This window comes from Lycorma delicatula, chromosome 8 (genome assembly GCF_047948215.1).
Source record: "Lycorma delicatula isolate Av1 chromosome 8, ASM4794821v1, whole genome shotgun sequence".
NCBI lineage: Eukaryota > Metazoa > Arthropoda > Insecta > Hemiptera > Fulgoridae > Lycorma > Lycorma delicatula.
Window position 1 is genome coordinate 125,000,715 of NC_134462.1, and position 25,047 is coordinate 125,025,761.

The 25,047-nt window shown below is 29.9% G+C and overlaps 1 protein-coding gene across 3 annotated transcripts in view; it reads right to left on the bottom strand.

Moving 5' to 3' along the window:
* Positions 1–25,047, bottom strand: part of Awh (LIM/homeobox protein arrowhead) — a 455,485-nt gene that overhangs the window by 283,822 nt on the left and 146,616 nt on the right. For all 3 annotated transcript variants that reach the window (XM_075372512.1, XM_075372511.1, XM_075372515.1), the window contains exon 2: positions 19,659–19,757. The gene's annotated coding sequence lies outside the window, so the exon portion shown is untranslated. The remainder of the gene's footprint in view (positions 1–19,658; positions 19,758–25,047) is intronic.

Consider the following 25,047-nt stretch of genomic DNA (forward strand, 5'->3'; position numbering starts at 1 on the left):
CTCGAATGATTCTTGCAAATATTAATGAAAATATTTTCTTTTTTTTCAATAAAAACACAAAGATATAGGTAATGAAGCGTATAAATACAGCGGTCACTTAAAAGAAGAATAATATTTGAATAGGCATCACACATGGAACTAGCAGTTAATGATGTTAAAGAACAATTTAGATTCGGAGTAACAGTACAAGGTGAAAAGATAAAGATGCTACGATTTGCTGATGATATAGTAATTCTAGCCGAGAATAAAAAGGATTTAGAAGAAACAATGAACGGCATAGATGAAGTCCTACGCAAGAACTATCGCATGAAAATAAACAAGAACAAAACAAAAGTAATGAAATGTAGTAGAAATAACAAAGATGGACCACTGAATGTGAAAATAGGAGGAGAAAAGATTATGGAGGTAGAAGAATTTTGTTATTTGGGAAGTAGAATTACTAAAGATGGACGAAGCAGGAGCGATATAAAATGCCGAATAGCACAAGCTAAACGAGCCTTCAGTAAGAAATATAAGTTGTTTACATCAAAAATTAATTTAAATGTCAGGAAAAGATTTTTGAAAGTGTATGTTTGGAGTGTCGCTTTATATGGAAGTGAAACTTGGACAATCGGAGTATCTGAGAAGAAAAGGTTAGAAGCTTTTGAAATGCGGTGCTATAGGAGAATGTTAAAAATCAGATGGGTGGATAAAGTGACAAATGAGGAGGTATTGCGGCAAATAGATGAAGAAAGAAGCATTTGGAAAAATATAGTTAAAAGAAGAGACAGACTTATAGGCCACATACTAAGGCATCCTGGAATAGTCGCTTTAATTTTGGATGGACAGGTAGAAGGGAAAAATTGTGTAGGCAGGCCACGTTTGGAATATGTAAAACAAATTGTTAGGGATGTAGGATGTAGAGGGTATACTGAAATGAAACGACTAGCACTAGATAGGGAATCTTGGAGAGCTGCATCAAACCAGTCAAATGACTGAAGACAAAAAAAAAAAGGCATCACACAAATCTACTAAAGCTTTTAACTAAATGTATCAAATATTTGAGGAAGTTTTTATATAACATGGAGTACAATATTCATTAGCAAAAAGCGTTCGACCAAAATAAATTACAATAAAGATAATGACGGATCGATTTTTTTAAAGAAGGATTTAAAGCAAGACAAAGAATGATAAGTAATATTGAAAACAAATCGCAATAATTAAATAAGAAAGTACGGACCATTTATATGTTACGAAAAACCTTTTTCTTCGTGAGTAGACAAAGAAAAGGGTTACAAAAATTTAAAAGTTTTTGCAGTACGGGAAAGACGGAACATCTTTAGTATTACTTACGGGAAACTAATTAAGACAATTTTACAAATTACTAAATTACGTTTATTACGGTAAGAATTAATGAATCACAAACAAGAAAAAAAAACCAGTTTCATTGTAAAATCGTTATCTTGAATAACAACAAAAACAGAGTGATATAAAATGGAAAGTAATACAACCCCCTCCGACAAACAAAGATGAAAGTATCCCTCAATCCGAAAAAAATTGATATATAAAGAAAATGAATACCATTTGCTACACTCAAACTTCTCTAAAACACAATTCTTTGCTTCAATAGAGAAAAAATATTTAAAAAGTCGTGAAAAAACTTGAAAAATATGTATTACAAAAATTCACCTACCTGACTGTTTCAATTACAAAATAATAAATAGAAAAAAATATTACTCTAAACAGATGTTGCTGTTAACGATTGAATAGCTGGCTTATTTTATACACCTACAAAAATACTTTTTTTTATTTTCCGAAGAAGAATAAAAATGGAGGTTTCATTTTGCGTGATGAGAAAAGATAAAAACATACGACACGTAAGAAATATATAATAGTGAAAATAGCTTTTGTATAAAAAAAAGTGCTTAATAAAGCGGTATTGCCGGTTATCATGTTGGTGTATGTTTTTTTTATAGTAAACGAAAATTCGCCACCTTTCATAAGAAGCTTAACCATTTCAATAAATATTTGTCTTGTCTTATTTTTTCTCTCTTGTATTTTGACTTTTTGGCAGAAATTCACTAGACTCCCAAACGGGGGGAGTCTTGACACTTAATGAAATACATGGTACATCAGTTTAAAAAAATAGTAATATTTTTATTTGTAATTCGAGTAATAGTAACAAACTTTTAACTCTATCACAAGATGCCTAACGATTGTATAAATATTTAGGTGGAAATAACTGTAGAGATGAAAAAGACGACCGCTTCAGACAAAGATGTTCACACTTGAATTTGTACAATTCAAGTACCGTTTTTTTTCTGTCTTTTAAGTGTGAAACAGTAGGGTTATAAAACAGGATAAGACTTGCAATCGACTGGATAATACGGCATAATTAGCGGATAATCGATGTCATTTTCCACTGCACATCCTTCAAGTGTACTGTATACTACTACTACTACCGGTCCAGAACAGTACAAATCAATACTCGTACACAGTATGAATCCGACTACTTATATAGGCTCAGTTCTAAACCGAATTCTGAACTTACATTGTCCTATAAGCCACAATAATCTTCACATAAACCTTTAAAGTGTATTAACAACCCTCGATATTTATAAAGTGATACTTATTTTACAATTCGACACCACTTTAAAAGGGTTCATCCTTTAATTGGCGCCCAATTTTCAAAAATCCTTTCTTACCACCTTACAAGTACTTCCCTAGTGTATTATAACTAATTAATGACCTCCTGGTGAAGTTTACAATAACAGCAGATAAAGAAATATTTAAATTTTTTTTTTCCCCGGTTCCTGTAATATGTTTTCGCCCAATTGTTCACCTTGGAACACGTTAGATCATTTACTTATTTGCGGTTGTTTCTTTTTTTTCTGTTTTTCTGTCTACCCAGCGTCTTTTCATTCTTTCTGTAGTTTCTTTTCTTCTTTCTTCAGAAAGTTTAGCTCTGTTGTTCTTGCGTTTTTACGCTTCTTAGAAACCTTTTATTTTCATATTTTAATATTCTCTTTAAAATTTCACTTTGTCTTATAATTTCTTCAGTTCTTTTACGTCTTCTTGGACTTGTGTGAACTATTTGCCTTTAGTTTTTTTACTTTGAAAAATTTGTTTAATCAACCTATTCATTTTAAATAAATGGAAGTCAAATGCAATCTGTCTTTTCCTTATCTGATCTGACAGTTTTTCAATTTTAGTATAAAGTTTATTATTTGTAATCAATTTTACCTAAATATTTTGAAATGTAGAACCTAAAATTTTTTTTACAATTCTCCCTTCTTATTTTTTTAGATTCTGTAGTAGACGTTTCTTGCACAGTCTTAGGGTTTCTGCCACAGTTTTATAGTGTCGAAATTTTGTATTCCACAATAAAGACCTATTCATATATGTGTTTTGCGTCAGCTGGAAAGCTGATTCCATTTTGTTGGCTCTAACTGTTAATGCTTTTTACATCCTTGTACGAAGTAAAGGAAATATTGTACCGCAAAAATTTCGGTTTTCAGATATCAACGGAAATATCCATTTTGACCATCCCTGAATCCATTTTGATTAGTTTCGGCGTAGTATAACGCCGTAGTATAACGGCGTATAACGTAGTATGTACGTATGTATGTACGTACTACATATGTACGTATGCATCTCTCATAATTCAAAAACGATAAGCCATAGGATGTTGAAATTTTGGAATTAGGACTGTTGTAACATCTATTTGATTGTAACCTTCCCTTTTGATTGTAATCGACTGAACCAAAAGTATCCAAAATCGAACATATTTGGATTTTTTTATTTTTTCTTAACTGCAGTAATAAGCTCTCATTGAGAGCTTTTCAGCAATACATCATAGTGGTACTTATTTTCATTGGTTCCAGAGTTCTAGCCAAATAAAATTTCATTAATGAAATATTTGAATCTTACAAGAGGAAGCCACATCGGTTCAAATCCGACTTCATCTCCTCTTTTTTTTTAATTTAAATATATTGATTTATTAATAATTATTAACCTTTGATTATAAAAAAAAAAATGTTTACAATACATAATAATTCAATAATAAGAATAAAAACACATACGAAAAAATATTAGAAGTTATTAATGAAATAAAATTTTATGTACTTTCCATTTAAAAAGAAAAGTATATGTAATTTAACAGGCGTACAAGGAAGTCATGTGGTGTCCACATCAGATTTTTTACTTTCAATGTATAAATTTTAAACTTTTATTTTTGGTTTTTCCAAACGAAGGGTTTCCTACATTTATTTTAATATTTTTTTATGTAACAAACAGATAATTATATACTCATGTAATTATTTACTGTGAACCAGGAGCGAAATGAATCTAATAAATATTCTAAAAACCATACTGGTTAAAATGTTGGAGAGATATGAAGGATATTTTATGATGCAAATGTGGTTGCAATCACGAAAATTTTACTTGTGCTCGTTTGATAACTTATAAAATTTTTAGTCCGGTAAAAATCTTAAAAAATTTCAACGATATAGTTTTCAGCTTTATTTTAAATACACTTAATAGTTCAAAGATTTTCAAGTGTTATTACAGATGCTGAACAAAATAAAACGATAGGTAACATCCGCTTACAACATATTAAGGAGATTTAACAGAAAAAATTTACATTGTTACGAAAAGGTATTTTAATTGCAGTCAAATCGTTAACAGTCATTTTCTATTTATTATAAATACGAGTTAGTTCAAATTAGAGAATTACTGTACTTTTAGATGCGTATAAATATAATTTTTCAAACAAAAACTAGAAGGGGATCAAAATGATAAAAGCTGAAAAAGAGCGTGGCTTTTTCTTATTTATTATGTGATATTTTCATAACTGTAAAGAATATAAGTATAAAATCCTTGACATATATTTCTCAGTCTTTTTTAGGTTAAAAAGTACGTAGGGTCAAATAATGCCAACCAGGGCTCTTTGTGACAATTAATTTCAAGAACTTTTAATTGGTACTGAAAATAAAATGTTTGACTAAAAAGGAAAGAACTGACACTTTAAAATTCCATAAAGTAAACACTACCTATGTACCTTTGGGTGGTCTTTGCGAATTTAAGAATAATTTCATAGACTTTCATAAAACAGGTATCTTAACTAGTCATTTCAATCGCAAATGTTTAACTAAAATATAATGTTTTGAAAAACTAAAATTCTAGATAAAGGACAAAAAAACCTTTTGTTAATACTAAAAGAAATATAAGTATTTCATTATATCGTATCTTTTTTCATTGAATAACATCTTTTTTCAGTAAGAACACTGAAAAAGTTTTAAAAATACAATAAATTAAAAATTTCTTAATAATATAATGCAGTCAAAATAGTTATAAAACTAAATAAATCTTGTAAAATCATTGAAAAAATTTATTGTCAATGAAAGTTTATATGAAAATATATGCGGAACTCTTTTTCCGAGTGGTAGCATATCGTTCTTTTATACGGTGATACGGTTCGAATTCCGTCAGGGATAGCATTTTTCATATGCCAAAAAATCCCCTTCCTGCATTCTCATGCACAAGCTTCCAAACCTCTTGAGGTGAATTAATGAATTTAATTCATAAAAAAAAGTAATATATATTTAGATTGTGTGACGAAGTTCTACGAGATTTTTGTAATCTATTCTGCTCGTGAAAATAATGGAAAAAGTTCATATAAACATATGTCCTAAAATTCTTCGTTAGCGTGTTACGGCTATTGAAAGATTTCACTCGGGTTTCAGCTACCCCAGTAAAAAGAGGTCGTACTGAAATTTTTACGACGTTAATTAAGGGGCAGAGTTAGTGATTTCTTATGGTTTTTGATTTAAAAATCGAATAAAATAATAAAGTCCCAGAACCGTATCTGCTTTATTTTATGAAAAAAGTGGGGTTAAAACCAATAAATTGAGGTAAAAAACACTGTTTTTATGTTTAACGTACAATATCTTCGTTAAAAGGGTAATAAACACATAAGACTTTTAAATAAAACTGTGGCGAACTTAATTCTAAACAAAATGACGTAAGATAAGTTGAATAAAACAAAAAAAAGTTAAGAAAATTCGAATTTTATTTTGAAACAGTACATTATCACATTTGTGAGAAAAGCATTTATTTAATCGAAACAAAAACCAAATTCTTTTTTTGTGATGTGAAAAATTTGTAAAAACCATAATTTACTGTTAAAAAATGGTAAAAACCTGGGAAATTATCCAACAATTGTAAAATAATAAATAAATTATACTTAGTAATTTTTTTATTAATGACAGAAATACAATAATTATTTGAAAAGTTATCTCAAAGTTGGCAATAAACAGCTGATCAACAATGCACAGTATTTTATTAGTGTTTAAATCATTCTGTAAGGTACATTAACTGTAAATACTGGATGAAATGATCATATACGGCCGAGCGGACTGTCAGAGACAACTTTCTTTGAACCCCCTCTAGGGTCAGCCTGGCATGTTCAGTAGGTGTTCTTTAACTTACTGAATTCTGCTTATCGATTATTTTTCAATTAATATGTATCTCGGTCAGAGACGGATTTTTAAAGTAAAAAAATATTATTTATTATTATTATTTCCTGACAGAAACACGTACAAAATTAAAAAATAACTGATATATACTTCAAAAAACTGTTATATATTTCTGAAGTTTTGCGCGTATTTAATACGAGAAGGAAAATTTAATTACCTTTAATTTGTTCCTTTATTGTGAAATAAATTATAATACTTAAAGTTTGTAGTAATTAAACTAGTTTGTTATTTGCTATAACTGAAAATTTGTAGTTGATTGGATATAAGTCTTATGTCTTATCTCACATAAGCTATAAGTTCGAGAGTAACTTTATTTAGATCACCGTACAATAACTTTGTTAAATAAGTAATAAACATAAAACTTGTAGAGAATCTAATTCTGAACAAACTTTTGTAAAATAAGTTGAAGAAAAGAAAGAAAGGTTAGATAAATTTGAATCTTATACAGAAACAGTCATTACTACATTTGTCAGAAAAGTACTTATTTAGCTTAAAAAAAAACAAATTCTTTTTTAGTGATGTAGAAAATTTGTAAAAATAAAATTTACTGTTAAAAACTGATGTTAAAAGATTAAAAAAAAACTGTAAATAACAAAATAACTGTAAAATATATAAAAATTACTTAGATAGTAACTTTTATATTACTGACAGAAATGTAATAAATTATTTGAAATATTATTACTTTAAAGTTGGCGATAAAATAACATCAGCTGATCAACAAAGCGCAATACTGTATTAGTGTTTAAATCATTCTCTACGGTACATTAAATATATCGGGTTCAGTTTAACTGCGCTGTCATTAACAAAAGTTTTCTATGAATTTAATTAAGATATATATATATTATTTTACTTAAAATTAATTTAAATAAAAATTTTTAATTTAGTGATTCAAAATTATTGTCGGCAACAAAAAGGGATTCTCATAACTTTTAAAAAAATTTAAAATTGGCCCAATAGACGTAAAAAACATTTTACTTTTTTCAAGTTAAGCTTTTAACAAGGTTAACAATTTTGATTATATAAATTTGTTGTTCTTTTTCTTTAATTTGATTTAGTCTTCCGTATGTAGATATTAAAAAATGAAAGAAGCATGATCTTTTAGTGTAAAAGATCATATTTCTTTTTAATGTAATTTTTGAAAATAATTTTTAATTTTTATTATATATATTTTAAGGAAAAGCTTACAAAATTAAAAAAAAAAAAAAACAGCTGTTTGGAAAAAATATGAAATATTTACATCTTGATTAAGACGATATTAAAATAATAATTATAATAAAGTAATACGATATAAGAGACTACTAATAAACGTGAATAAGAATATCAGGAAATCCCGAATTTATATTTCTTATTTATCCTCCTAATTTACCGATCTTCTCTTGACCAATTTTCGTGTAAAAATAATAATATATTTGTATAAAAATATGTTGCATTAAGATATTATCGGGCTATAAAAACAAAATTAATAATACGACAAAGAAAAATTCACGTAATACAATGTAAATAGAGGTTAAATTTGTTATTTATTAATAAGAAATAACGTTACATGTTATTATTTAATATTATAAAATCAGATTATGTGAAAAGATTAAAACTAGGAACCGATGTTAAATATTGTAGGCGATGATGTTAAATAACAAGAGACTATTCTATCGAATTTATGACATATCCGTGATAAAATACGTCGGAACAAGTGGCGACATCCATTCTAACAATGCGTAGCCTACTGCTGTATACAGAACAGGAATAGGTTGAGCGTTTTACCCTTATAGTAGGGGAATGCCGGTGCAATTTGCCGCGCGATTGTGTACCCTACTTTGTCCCATCCCCTTTGATTATTTCGCGGGGTTCATCACGCTCCGCCCCCCTTACGGTCGTCATGGAAACGCGACAGACGCCCCTTCATCTAACCTTTCCTTCTTTCCTTTATCCTTCGAACGCTACAGGAAGTTGTTGTTTGCATAATTCTAACCAGCCCTTATAATCAAAGGCACCACCTCATCCTTCTGTTTCTCTCTGCTGGATTTCAAACATCTGCAGATTCAACATCAAACCCCCCCTCCCTTTAGCTTCTACCTACATCCCTTATCTCAACATAAACACAGCTTGCCATTCACCCCTTCAAAACAACTACCTACAAATTCACCATCGTAGGAATCTATTCTTGTATTCCTTCAATTCTACACTCTATAATTCAAATTTAGATTTTGTCCTTTGATAAATCAAAACCAAAAACAAGAAGATATACTAATTTAAATAATAAAAGAAAATATTTAATAATTTCTAAAGTTCATAACACAATAAGTTGTTTATTTTTAAAAAAATAAGATTAATGTTGAAGTCTAATTTTAGATTTAAATAATAATTTTATATGAGTAACTTTAAATAATAATTTAAATTACACGATAGCAGTAAAAAATGAATAACATTACTACTACATAGGTACAAAAAAAAAAATTACAACAAAGATCTTTCCAGTATTGGTTATTTATTATAATATAGTGAAAATATAATTATACATAAAAGAAATTACCGAAGATTCTTTTTCTTAGGTTTGGGGTAATTTAAGATGAAATTTTATTGTAAAATTATCATTACACTTTTAAATAAACTGAAAAGAATTTTAAAAACTCAAAAAATCGGTATTTTTATTTTTTCTTGCTCCCCACCTAAAAAGTCACCTTCAAAGAAAGGTTTTGATTTTCTACGTTGGCTTTCTTAAATGAAAGAAATTTAAAAAATCCACTAAAAATTGTACAACCAATAAAAAGTTACCTAAGTTTTTTTTTGACGTTTTTAATAAACAAAATTAATATCAGTATCCAAGCAATACAGCGGTACGCCGTTCTATAATTTTCTATATTTACAATGAGACAAATTCTCCCTTTTTTCTACTTTCAATTTTTCTTTTGGTTTGCTCTATGTATCCTAAATTGATTTATTTTCTTCACAAATCAGCATTTAAATGCCAGCTGTTTAAACAAGTTTATTTTTACCTTTATCGATTTCGAGTACAGTTTTCCAGACGGTAAACTTAATTTTTTTAAAGTATTTTAATCTAGTTGCTGTACGGAAGACAGACATTGAGCAATTTTTGTCCATTTTATGTTGTTTAGCTTGAATTTAAAAATTTTTCTGTACAACGTCAATGAAAATTTTAGTAAAGTAAAACTACTGAACTCACTGTATCTAATAAGATTAATTTCTCTGGGACAACCCTCCAGATCAAACGGCATCAGGGTTGCTCTGTAAACCACACATTGAAAACTGCCACCTTGTGTTACAAGATGAAAAAATTTGTTGGCGATATACACTTCAATGTGCGTTGTTTTTGGAGTCGATGCAAAATTACAACCAAAGTGGTCGGTAAATAAAGGATTTTTCCGTTTTGCTGTATTAAGAATAATGTTCATTAGCTACAGAAAGAATAAGATTTTCTGTCTATTTTTAATCTGTTTTGCTTCACTAAAAACTGATTTTAAAGATTTTTTATATACTTTTTATTGACTGAATTTACATTCTTTTTCTCCGAATAAAATTCTGTACAAGTTTTTTTCCTAAATCTTTTGTATTTATTAGTCATTTAACAAAGCTATTATATTACAAACCTAAAAAAAAACTTAATTTTTGACACCGAATTTTGTTTTATGTCAAATATCTTAAAAACTACTGGAACGACAGTTGTGGAACCTGTTTTATCCTATGTTCCACATCAAATTTGATAAGAGACCACCAACTCTACTGTTTAATTAGGGTTCCAAAAATTACAGTAGGTCTTATTTTTATTCGAAGAGCGAAAATTCGAGGAAAATCTTTCGCTAGCCGTAAATGGAAAACAAAGCATTTTCTGACCTATATTTATATGAACATTATTCATTAATTTCACCAGCAGACGTGTCCTGGAAGTTTTTTCGTGTGACATTCTATATAAGAGGAAAGGATTTATCAGCAGCCAAATTAATGTCTTTCGCCATAGAATAACATTTATAATAAAGTGGTCGATTAAATACAGATTTTATAAATTTTGTAAACTTTTTAATTTTAATAATAATTAGAAATTTTATTGTATTAACAAACGCCTCGATGAAATATGCTACGTATATTTCTATAAGTACACTGAAAAATCAAGAGAATATTATGTGACTTTCGATAATTAAAACTATGGAAATAGTAACTAGATTTAAAAAAAATTACTTACTATATTTATATATTAGTTTGAAAATCATGAATAACAAAGACAACAAGCACGCTGGTTTTTTTAAACAATATTTTTCTCGGAGGTTTGCTGCTTACTTCCATTATAATTTATTATGATTATCTTTGTAATTTCACATAAGGCAGCACCAAAGAAAATTATAGACTACACGCAGTCAAGGTATGCGGTTTTAAAGTCAACAAGAGAAACCGTGCCGAGTGAATGCTAAATGCGAAAGAAAGTCAAAACAATCGCATATGAGAACACACGTAAAATTAATTATTCATAACGCTTTATAATTAGAAACAAAAAATAATAATAAATAGAAATTTATAACAATGGTATTTTAATTATTACATAACTTATACATTTTATTTATCAATTTTTTGAAAAGATGATACGATTTTCTCCATGTGTGATGGTAATATTTTTAATTGTGTAACTTAGGTTAACTATTATTAACTCTGTATATAGACTTCCTTCTATTATATAATTGATTAATAGAGTAATATTTAATTAAATAAATTGTGTTGGGCGACGACGGAAGAACAAGTACGCTGGTGATGATGATGATAGTGGAGTTATGAATAGAATATATCCACAATCGACTATAATGAGTCGTCGACTAGGAATCATTCGCTCGCTTGATTTTACCACCCTTTTTTCTAACAGATCTTCTTACGGTGACTATCGATATCAAACATTTCGATAACGACTTCGAAATAAACTACAATCAGAATAATTTTCAATGTAACAATCAATTTATTTGTACGTAATCTTCAATGTGACATTTTATCGATATATATCGTAAATATTAAATAATATTTTATTTAATACAAAATGACTCTTTATTAAATAAATCCTTCTGTTATCAGTAATTTTTTTTTAATATTTACATATAGGGATATTATAAATAGAAGATTACCCGCCGTAATCCAGGATTCTATTTTCAATAACTTCTACGTTACAATTAAACAATCAAAAAATTACATAGCTGTTTTTATACGCAATTCGTTTTTTTTAAGACTGTAGGCATCGACTTCCTTGGTCATTTTACCCTAAAAAAATGGAAATTTTTGGCGTATAAAAAATATCATGCCTGACCGAAGGATTCGAACCCAGGACCTACGGATGAAAGGTTGAGAAGCTACCACTCGGCCACTAAGATCGAAATAGGACTTTACTTTTCCCATATTGTTAATAAAATATAAGAGCTCAAATTAAGGAACGATTCAGATATCTTCGGTCTCAAACATATAATTTATAATTTAATTTAAAAATTAATTTTATCTAGGTTTATAATTGAATATGGTGAGGGGGGTTTAAAGCTACGTAATATTTCTCAAATTTTATTAATAAATTATATATAAAATAAAAGAGGAAATCAAAACAGTTTTAGCTGTGCGCAATCTCATAAACTATTTCCTGTACCTTCCGCTTGAAAGCGCTAGCAGTAAAATGGCGACACCCCAACAGAAACCGTTCTAAGTTTTGCAATTTTCAACGTGTGAATCTGTAATTACCGTTCATCGTGAAAGGTTATCGTGACGAGGGAGATGACTTCCTTTTCAATAATTGTGACGGGAGACGAAATTCTTCAAGGCCGTTACGATCCGGCAGAAAAAACGACAAAGCATGGAATACCGGCACTATGGTTCGCAACAATAAAAAAAAATCAAAATACAATCCGCTGCAAAACAAATTATCTTGATAGTGTTCTGGGATTCCAAACGCGTGTATGCGACTGATTATCTGGAAATGTTACGGAACACATAGAGACGTTAAAATTCAGCGTGTTTCAAAATGAATATCGGGGTTTTAAAGCTACATAATATTTCCCAAGTTTCACGTACTTAGTTACACATGAAATAAAGAGCAACTCAAACAGTTTTAGTTGGTTGCAAGCTCATAAAACCTTTGTTTGTACCTTACGCTTGAAAGCGCTAGTAGCAAAGATGGCGAACCACCAACAGAAAGCGTTCTGTGTTTTGCAGTATGCCAAGTGTAAATTTGTAATTACCGTTCAACGTCCGTTCCGTTTGGAATTCCGTTGTGATCCCCAGAATGACAATAACATTCGTAGATGGTATAAACAATTTGAAACCACTGGCTGTATTTGTAAAGAGAAGCGTAAAAACGAATGTCGAACGTGTAAGAGAGTCTTTTTGCGTAGTCCTAGGAAATCCGTTGGGAAGGCTAAATCCGTTGAGAATTAGCAATTCCAGTGACGTCTGTGTGGAGGGTTTTAAGGAAACACAATCGCGTCCGTATCGTTTACAGCTGTAAACGATACAAATTCTAAAGTCTACAGATTATGGTTTGCTTGCTAGTTTCGCAAATGAAATGATGCACCCTGACGATAAAGACTTTCTTTATCGTTTCGTATTCAATGACGAATAGATATTTAATGTTAATGGAAAAGTGAACACTCATTATGTGCGTATCTGTGGATCAGAAAATTGTCTTGTTCTATTTCGCGGAAGAAGTGTGTCTTGGAATGCAATACCTTGATGTGCTACAACTATGGATCTTTTCTTAACTGCAATACGAACCACAGAATTTTATCTGGTAACAAGATGGTGCGCCTCCTCGCTGGCATAACGCTGCACGCGATCAGTTGAATGAAATTCTCCCCGACTGCTAGATCGGTCATCGATGACCAGATGACAGAGCTTGTTTGCCGTGGCCTCCACGTTGCCCGATCTGATCCCGATCGATTGTTTTTTTTGGGGGGTTTATAAAAGATCAAGTGTGTCTGCCATCGTTACCGGCTGACCTACCCTATTTGAGACACAGGATTGAAGCAGCTTTCGCATCAATTACTCTAGACTTGCTGATTAAAGTATGGGATGGACTCTCCTATCGGCTTAATGTGTGCCGTGTGATGAATGATGATTACATTGAACACTTATAGGAAAAACAGTTTTTCCTATAATAATTTTGTATTATATTTTTATAATAATAATTCTGATTATTTGGCAACACCGATTCGGTGCATTGACAAAACCAGAATCTATGCATCTCTATTGCTCTCTGTCTTACGTCCACCATATCGGACGTTCTCGCGTCTTCGTGAGAAGTTCCGATTTGTCTCAAACATTCTGGAACGTCTGCGTGACCCTCTGCGCAAACGTGTATTAATGCTGCACCTCGTTCACTTCCAGCCAGTCTCAGTCGAGTCGATCCTTCTATCGCTATCAAATCTCGTGAATGTGTATGTTGTAAGTTGCGTATTAATTGCAATTCACGGTATTAAATATTCACAGTAGTAGATTTATACAGAATTATGGATAAATTGTTAAGTGAGCCTAAGCCAGCATTAGACGATAGTGAAACATCAAAACGTGTACAGACGAGCGTGGTTCCGAAAATAAAATCAGGAAAATATTCTCAAGAATACTTAAATTTTGGGTTTACTAGTACTGAAGGAAATCAATAAGAAAGGTCCCTGTGGGTCATTTGCTTAAACATTTTTGCAGCAGACAGTGTGAAATCTAATATACTTACACGAAATTTGGAAACGCTTCATAGTGAGTACGTTAACAAACCCCGATAATTCTTCGAATTAAAGTTAAAATCATATGAAAAGCAAACATTTTTAATAAAACTTTGTCTGTGAAAGAAAAAGCTTTACTTGCGTCTTACAAAGTTTCATGTAAAATAGCCAGATGTAAAAAGCCTCACATAGGTGAAAAGCTTATTTTGTCAGCTGCAATTGAGATTGTAGAAACTTTGTTTGGAGATAATTTTGCCAAAAAAATTACAGTCCATATCTCTATCAATTGATACTCTTACCCGTCGAATCGGTGATATAGCTGAAGTTGTACAGCATCACCTTTTCGTAAAGTTGCGTGACAAATTGTTTTCAATTCAACTTGATGAGACAATATTTAGCAACCAATAAAGCGCTCATTTCATTGCCTTTATTCGATTTTGTGACGGTATATCAGCAGTAGAAGACTAATTTTCTGTAAACCAATAGAACTCAAAGCAACAGCCACCCGCATTAGTTGCTATCTTAAATGATTTTATAAACGAGGCAAACATAGAGTGGAAAAATTTCGTCGTAATATGCACCGATGGTATTCGTTCAATGTCTGGAAGATTCCATAGTATACAACCCACTAGTGAAACAAAATTCTCCACAGTTTGCGTGGACATGTGCATGATCTACAGAGAAGCTCTGACTTCCAAAGAAATGAGTCCTGGTCTGAATATTGTGCTAACGACGGTTGTAACTGTACTAAATTATATAAAAATGAGACCCCTAAAATCAAGAATTTTTTCTGCACTTTGTAACTTACAACAGCTTGTATACATTAAAAAAAAATGAAAAGCACATAAAATCTTTTTCATTAATAAAGTCTGATATTTTTTCATTTTTTTTGTTGTTAATACTGAATTATTATTTATTGTAAAATTTTTTTTACAATCAGAGGTTAATAATTATTTTAATTTTGTTACGTATGGCCCGTTGATATAAGTATATAATTATAGTTAATGTATGAAAAACCGCTTATCAACAATTGAGTGCAACGCGTTCAAGCGCTTTCGGAATTAAATTCCATCTTCAGGAACTCTCATATTCTTCCTATTTATAACATTAATTAAAACTTCACATGTAATTTGTAAAAAAATTGTCATATGCCTAAATTATAACAGATGGTCGTCATTTGTTTTAAAATTTGTCAACGTAAACGTCTTGTCAATTTGTGGTTTCAACTGTTGTGTTAAAGGGAGGTGGATCAGTTTGGCCAACATAATCTATTACAACTGTTAAATACCTTTCTTTTTCCTGTTTAGCCTCCGGTAACTACCGTTTAGAAAATTCTTCAGAGGATGAATGAGAATGATATGTATGAGTGTAGTCTTGTACAGTCTCAGGTCGACCATTCCTGAAATGTGTGGTTAATTGAAACCCAACCACTGTTTTTGAGTTATGCGAGATACATACGTACGTTTAGAATTATTTTGTTCTATTTATTTGAGGAATTAATTAATGATTTTTTTAATTAATTCCCTTTCTAGGGAATTTTTAACTTACAACACTTTACACACAAAGTGTTGTTTTAGGGATTAATTTATGATTTTGGAGTTTGAGGTAACTTTATCAATTTAGTTAGGCATACGTACGTACAGGCGTCACGCTGAAATTAGCCACAATGGATTCAGGGGTGGTCAAAATGGATATTTCCATTCAAATCTGCGAACCGAAATTTTTCGCGTTCATAATACTTGCTTTACTTCGTATAAGAAAGTAAAAAGGATCAAGAACCCTAATAAAGACTTACTGACATTTATTCAACGATTAGAAATTTGAAAAATTAAGGGTTTATAAACCAACAAATACCAAATACCTAAACGGTCAAGATGTCATAAAGACCTCACTTTAACCACGATTAAAAATAAAAAATATATAATTTTTATTACTATTTTTTTAACAGATTTAATATTTTATCGGCCTCAGGTTCTACGGAAATATATTTATTTCTATTGCTCTATGTTTTTTGATACATCAAAACATTTTTCAGTGACATCTTAAAGAATAACGTAACTTACATATCTTTAGACGTTAGCCATTAATTTTACTAAAAATTATTAGTAAAAGAATTTTTCGTATTAGCATTATTACTATTTATTATTGTCCCTAGAAAAGATATGAACCCAAAGGTTATGATTCAGTTTGTAGTTTGTATTATTCAACGAGAAAAATATTAAAAGAGGATAAAGAATATAAGATTGATAAAAGATAAAAAAAAAAAAAAAATATATAAAAAAAGATGTAATGTATTCTTTAAAGTACGAGACCGGATAGCAAGCAAGCGCGCGCGCACACACACACATGATTGTAAGCGTATAGGTAAGTTACAACAAGCTCGCGTAGTATCGAATTCAATGTATAGATCCTAATTATAATATTTAAAGGGTTAGGTACTATCATGATGGATGCCTTATCGAGGATTAGAATGCACGATAATTTGTAGGTCCATTAGTTTGGCACGTGGTAGAGACCACCTGTGTATATCATGATGCATGGTACACATCCATAACACGTCAAAACATATCGCATCAGATTCCCCCTTCTTCATATAGCACGACCGCATACGAAATATATCTACTCTATAAGAGCCAGGACGGTGTGCACTACCGCATTTGGTTAAGCTATCGTAAAAGCCGACTTGATATCAACCTCCTGCTGCAGTTCGGTTTTAATATAAGTTGTAGGTTATATTTATAATATGCATTTACGTATATTTTATTTCATAAATTATTTACAATTTGTTATCCGTCGGTGAATAGGAGATATACTCTCGCACATAATAAATACTCTGTATATACGTATAATATTAATTTATTATTTTTTTAAGAAAATTGTTGCGATAATTAAAAAAATTTAAATATCCTTGAACGGATGTCGAACTACAAGCTGAATGAAAGAATTTAATGTAATTTACATTAAATAAAAATAATTCTTATTTTCTATCAGCTTTAATCCAACTAACTGATTTATCTTATTCAAATTCTAAACGAGAAAGCATATATTTTTATATAAAGTTCCACTTACTAACAATTTTAAAAGTATATATCCGAGCCGAAAACTTTCGGAGCCGTTACTTCATCATCTGGGATTTCCCAAAAGATATTAATTCAAATTCAAAATTAAAATTAATATTGTTACGTTCTTAATAGTCGGTGTTCAAAAAATAAAATTAAATTGTAGGTCAATAAGACCGTAACGTCATGTTCGTAAGATGTTTGGGACTATTATCTTTTAATTAAATCTACAGCATTTACTTATTTTTACGTTTTTTTATTATTTTTTTTAACTTTAACCATGTTTTTTTTCTTAAAACAGAGTAATATGTAGATCTAAGTTAAATCATACTAAATGAATTCATCTACCATGAATGTAACTACCAACCGCTTGTTAAGTATCAATTTATGTTGTTTATAACTCGAGATTTGCACTAACTACTATAAATTTATAATTATTAATATTTATTAAAAAAAAAATCAAATAAATAAAAATTTTCAACCGCTTAGATTATTTCAAAAGTAAAAACGACAGGCTTCTAGAGATATCAGATTCAACCGAGTACACAATTTTCATTGTAGACCAGCTGTTAATACTGCCAACCTACACATTTTTCATTTGTAGAATCTCCAAACGATTAAAGTTTTAGACAGGAAATTTTTTAAGAATAAATAATATCACACAGAAGAATATAGAGAAAAAATAAGAAAAATGATGACTAAGAGTTGGCAGAAGATTAAAACCACAAACGAAAAATGAAATTTGTTCACGCGGTCCAGAGATGAACAATTCCAAAAAAAAAAATATAAATACTGTCCTGTTACAAATTACATGAAAATATTATGAATTTTTCTCTCAAATATATTAGTAAATTTTCAATCCTCCAGCAATAATTATTTATTATTTTATACAAAATATATAATTTGATAAATATAAAACTATTTAGCATGAAAAAGGTTATAGTTTATGAAATATATACCAGTTTCTTCATTTTTTACGAAGATACAGAGAAACTTGTAGTACATGTTCTAGTGCATTTTCTAATAATGAAAAACGTTTACATAAAAATAGGTCTGGGAATCGCTTTGTTTTCGAGTTACGGCTAGCGAAAGATTTCGCCCAGATTTCAGCTCTTCTAATAAAAAGAAGCCCTACTGTAATTTTTAGGACGTAAATTAAGAATTACAGTTGGTGGTTTCTTATGTAATTTGATCTCAAACATAGGATAAACAGGTCCTAGAATTGTAGTTCTAGTAATTTTTAAGATATTTGACGTAAAACACAAAATTCGGTGTCAAAAAACAAGTTTTTTTAGGCCTGTAGTTGGTAGCTTTGTTAAATAACTAATAAATACGGAAGACTTAGTAAAAAATTTTGTAGAGAATTTTATTCTGAGAAAATTATTGTAAATACAACCAATGAAAAGTAAATAAAAAATTTAAAAAATTGGTTTTGTATTGAAGCAAAACAGACAAAAAATAGAGAGAAAATCTTATTATTCTTTCTGTACCTAATAAAAATTACTCTTAATACAGCAAAATCAGAAAATCTAGCTTAATACATGAAATGATAAATAGTAACAGAATAATAAACCTCAGTTACAGTAATTATTTTCCAATGTGCACAGCGGTCTGCCCGACGTAAAATATTTTTGGTGGCCCTGGTTCGTTAGAAAACTGAAACGGCATTTTTTTCATTACGATATAAGAACACTACACTACATTTATCAATATGATAATTTATGAGAACAGATTCAAACAAGAAAACTATTTTCATTGTTGACCAGCTAACCGTATTGACAACCTACACAACAAAGCTTTCTTAAATATTTCAAAAATAACATATTTCAATGTAGTTTTTTAAGTAATTATTTCGGATTTAACTGTGTAAATTATTGAATATACACAACCTAAAATATTGTTTTATAAATTTTGTATTTCCTTTAAAATTACTTTCGAAATTAGAGTTTTTCTTGTTTAACAAGTATGTTTATTACATTTATATACAGAAAAAATAATACGATTATCTGTCTGTTTTGCTTCAATAAAAAAAAAAGATTTAAAAAATGTTTCATTTACTTTTTTATTGGTTGTATTTACATTAATTTTCTCAAAATTAAATTCTCTACATGTTTTGTTACTAAATCTTTCGAATTTATTAGTCATTCAAGAAAACTATTGTACTGCAAAGCTTTTTTTTCTGTTTAGCCTCCGGTAATTACCTTTCAGATAATACTTCAGACGATGATATGTATGAGTGTAAATGAAGTGTAATCTTGTACAATCTCAGTTCGACCGTTCCTGAGATGTTTGGTTACTTGAAAGCCAACCAGCAAAGAACACCGGTATCCAATAATAAAATAATAATAGAAATAATATAATTAATAATAATAGAAATCCGTGTAAAAATAACTGACTTTACTAGGACTTGAATGCTGGAACTCTCGACTTCCAAATCAGCTGATTTAGCAAGACGCTTTCACCAATAGACCAACCCGGTGGGTCGTACTGAAAACCTAAAAAAAAAAAAAAAAATGTTTAGTGTTTTACGTCGAATATCTTAAAAAGTACCTTCTGGGACCTGTTTTATCCTATTTTTCAGCTGAAATTACATAAAAAACCATCAACTTTACTTCTTAATTTGGGACATAAAAGTGACAGTAGAACTTCTTTTTATTAGAAGGTCTGAAATCCGGGCGAAATTTTCGCCGGCCGTAACTCGAAATCAAAGCGTTTCCAAACATATGTTTATATGAATTTTTTCCTTATTTTTACAAGTGGAAAATGTCTTGAAAGTTTCTTCGTGGGTTACTCTATCTATTATAAACTATCAGCTTCTAGAAATTTAGTATTTTATTTTGTTAACTATATTGTTTTAGTAAGGTGTTATCACTACTTATAAAAGCCTATAGAAATTACGGCAAACTATACATAAATCTGCTTTAATTTTCGGCTGTTTTCCCGGTATATTTATTATTTTTGTTATTACGATTTTTGTAATTTTTTACAATTATTTTTTTTAATAATTTTTGTAAGCACAGATGAAACGAGCCTTCAGTCAGAAATATAATTTGTTTATATCAAAAATTAATTTAAACATCAGGAAAACATTTTTGAAAGTATATGTTTGGAGCGTAGCTTTATATAGAAGTGAAACTTGGACGATCGGATAGATCGTCCAAGTCCGATTATCATCCGATTATCCATCTGAGAAGAAAAAATTAGAAGTTTTTGAAATATGATGCTATAGGAGAATATTAAAAATCAGATGGGTAGATAAAGTTACAAATGAAGAGGTGTTGCGGCAAATAGATGAACAAATAGGAAAAATATATTTAAAAGAAGAGGAAGACTTAGGCTTCTTAGGCTTAGAAGACTTCTTAGGCCTAGAAGACTTACGCAAGCCATCCTGGAATAATCGTTTTAATATTGGAGGTACAGGTAGAAGGGAAAAATTGTGCAGGCAGGCAACGTTTGCAATATGTAAAACAGATTGTTAAGGTTATAGGATGTAGGGATGTACTGAAATGTAACGACTAGTACTAAACAGGAAATCTTGGAGAGCTGCGTCAAATGACTGAAGATTAAAAAAAACGATTTTTGTTATATACTTTTAACGAGAAAGAATGAAATGATACGTAAAAAATATGTAACAACTTTGCCCGAAATCAAACTCGCAACAAGCTGATTTAGAAGGAATCGAACTAAAAATTACAGATTATAATTTTGATGGTCAATAAATTCTGTATAAGAAAACATCGTTTATTAAAACTAAATAATCTAATGATCGGTTTTAAAAGAGGGGCAAGTTGTAAAGAAAACCGAGTAATTTCGAATGTATTTATAAGTAAGAAATTCTTTTGCTTGTAAAAAGCTTTTTTAGAACAATATTACATAGATAGGTTCATGATCCCAGATAATAACAGGATAAAAAAACAGGTCGTGAAGGAAAAAGGTTTATTAAAACGGTTAGAGTAGGAGCATTAAATTTAAAACATGGTTATAAGGGAAACATTTTCCTGTCAATCAGGCCAGGTGGAAAAGATCCCTAATTATACCTCAATTCAAAAATTCAAAAATCTAACCAAAAAATTTACCAAAAAAAGTTTGAGATATTCGGGTGGATCTAAGAAATCGCTTTCGGCACGCCGGAAGGCAGAGATAGATTTCACCGGTGCTAAGCAGAGGATAAAAAAGATTTCTACCTTAAAGTTAAGAAAAACTTCAAATTTACTCAATGTTAAGCACATGTTTAGCATACAAGCCCCATCTTACAATTCCAGCAACATTTCGGTCATCCCTTGCCATAAGGGTTCGTTATATGAAAAATTGTTTCAGACAAACATTTTTGGTAATGTTTATAGAAATAACGACAACTTAAAACCTATTCGATACTGTTCCTGTTAAGGGTGACATGATTTTTTTTGGCTTCGGAACCCCATTTTTCAACCCCCTGGGCCAATCGTTGGTGATATAAAAAAAATTCACGTATGTAAGTTTTAGGCCTTTATCCAAAAAAATAGTAGGAACTTTAAACGAATTCGATATTTTACTTAATAAGAAAGTTATAGCGATATTTTTTTTTTTCGAAAAAGCCCCCTATGTTTCCGCCCCAATAGTCCGATTTTGGCCGTTAACGAACGCGACCGAGATTTTGGGACGAGTTATTTTTACGGAACAATTTGAAAGTGATTCGCGCAAAATTACGGCAGTTATCGTATCCACAAGAAATTGAAATATATAATTATATATATGTATATATATAAACTTTTGAGCTGACGGTGGTTTTGGGGTCTGGGGGATGGGAAACCCAAATACATTTTAATATTTTTCGGAAGTCGAATCATGGTACTCATTACAATAGGTAACTTTCTTATGATGAAATCTACATAAAAGTCCCACTCTATATCGGTGTAAACTTGTCGTAGTCACTTTTTTCGGTTGTAACTAGTTAAATACTGAATTTATCGAACGTTTTGTCAAACAAAAGTTGTAAAACGGTAAACTTTACACAAAAAACGTCTAGTAAGATTTTCATAAGATAAATGTGAGAATGTAATCTGTTACATCAGAAAAAAAACTCGTTTTTTATAATAAACAATTATTTTTTTCTAAAAATAATGAAATCGAAAGTTAAAATACAATAAAGTACATATTTCTGAATAACTTTAACAAGTTTAACATAAAAATCTGTTCTCGTTAACTTTTTACAAACATTTATTTATATTGTTATTTTCACTGTTTGGTGCGCACGGACGCATTTTGTAAACATATTACGCTCACAAAACTGAGTCAAAAATTAAAATTTACATAAAACTGATATTACCATCTAAATATTTAATTTCGTAAAATTTTACTAAGTTATGATTGGTGTTTTTTACTTAATTAAAGTTCCAAAATACGTTTTCTGAAATACAATGATTTTAAAATTACTAATATTTAAAAAACCACAATATATTTTGCTACGAAACTTCTTACGTTCATAACTAATCTTAAGAATATATTCGCGTAGTTTTTTATTTTTATTTTTTGAATTCGGTTTTATTTGTAAGCCTTTTTGATAAATAAATCTGAAAATACTTCGAACTGACAACATTATACTATAATATATTTATCGTAAATGTACAATTTTTTTTTTTTAATTTACCAAAAGGTATTTGTTTAGGTATCAATTATCGATGGCATTTTGATTTTTTGCATTATCTATCGTAAATCGAAAGTTATAGGTATTTGTATATCGCAAGCGCGTGTTGAAACGGTGCGGTCGGCTACCTTACATTACCCCATATAAGAGTATGTAGAGCGTTTATGTTCGATCTGATCGGAATGTGTCTATGAACTTATTTGTGTAATACTTTCCGCTCTACATTTTTGGCATGAGCAATCTTTTCTGTAAAATCAATATTTAACGACCTACAGCCAAATTAGTGAAAAAAGCATGTTTTAAAATTTTGTTTTGTTTATAAACAAACGTCGGAATGGTAGTGAGGCTCTCGACTTTTAATATGTTAATTGAGGCATGCTTAGGGACCTTTTCCACTTGATCTGATCGACGGGAAAACTTTGCCCCTATATTCATATTTTGAATCTAACCCTCCTGTTATCTCAATCATAGTTAGAAAATTCTCTTTACGAAAGCGTAGAATACAGCACAAAGCTTTACTTTTCTCTGCAATTGTTCTCGTACTTTACAGCTTAGTGATTATATCCTAGAAAGAGTAGTTACTTTTATACGAATTTGAGTACTAGATCATGAATACCGGTGTTCTTTGGCGGTTGGGTTTCAATTAACCACACTTCTCAGGAGTGGTCGACCTATGACGGTACAAGACTACACTTCAGTCACATTCGTACATATCATCCTCAATCATCCTCTGAAGTAATACCTTACGGTGGTTCCGAGGGCTAAACAGAAAAAAGAGAAAGAGTTTGGTGATTATAAATTAATTTTTTTCTAAAAACTAAAATATTCTACAACGGTTCACCATTTTAAAAAAGTTCGTTTACCTCAAGCCAATTAAGAGTAATAAATCTGAGCCAAAACCTAATATTTTAATTATTTTTTTTTTTATATACCATCTGATAAAACAGAGATGACTTTTTTCTGACATGTTTTTTACGCGCATTTCAAAATATTTTTTTGAAAATTCAAAATATTATAGAAACTTCTGAAAATGTGAGTGTATTAGAACAACCGTACAATAGAATTCCAAAGAATAGCTTGCTATCTTTGGAACTAAAAAAGAAAATTTTTTTCTATTTTCATGTAAAGGCAAGATGTTTTTAATAAATTTTCAATTTATTTCCTTCCAATAAATAAATAAATAATTATAAATACATTAAAGATAAGAAAAGAAACTAAAGAATAAAAATCGTTTCATGGTACGATTTCTTTTTCTCTTAAATGGAAGTTTCTAACATTTTTTCTAGTTACGTAGCAAAATATATTTGAAAAATAGATCGTTAAGAGGAGGCGTTTTCTTTAGCAATAGGCTCAAAATTACCCAGTTCCTATAAAATTTTAAGTAAATTAAATTCCTTGTTTTACCACATAATATTTTTCATTTCCTTCCAAACACATAAATAAGACAGAAAAAAGTGTTCTGTTAAAAAATATGATAATTTAATTACGAACCAATTTTGAAATAAATTATAAACTTTTAATTACGTTATTTTATTTTATTCAAAACAATAATTTTCTTTTCAATAAGTCAGTAAATTAATTGCAGTTCGACCTATAAATTTTAAAAGCAATAAAAAACATATGTTTCTACTTGTGTTTATTATTTATATAAGTGTGTGCGTGTGTCTGTGACTATTTCCAGTTTGACGATAGCTAAATGTATATTTCGTAGGATGGACTGTTTAAAGAAAATACATCTATAAGTCTTCCAGAGGCAGTTTCAAAAACATACAAATTGGCTTATGAATTCATTAATGCGCACGGCAGTTTACAGTCTGTGTTTCGCCGTATATTTATACATATATATAAGCTACGATGCGTTTAGTTATATCCAGCCGGCCTGGCCTGCTGGATCCTTTTATTATTACTTTTTCTTTTTTTAATTTATGACATAACAAACCGCCCCTTGGGCAAACATAATACTATATACTACTACGATTATGAATTTTATTCTGACATGTGCCGAGCGGTTAGTTGGGGTTATATCAACCCCAAAGTGCTAAAACCACACGCTTTACAAAAAAAAAAAAAAAACAAAATGAGTTTTTTATAATTAATTTCTTCTCTGTTTTTTTTTTATTATAGATCGAAATTTTATTACATTGCTTTGTAATAACTCACTA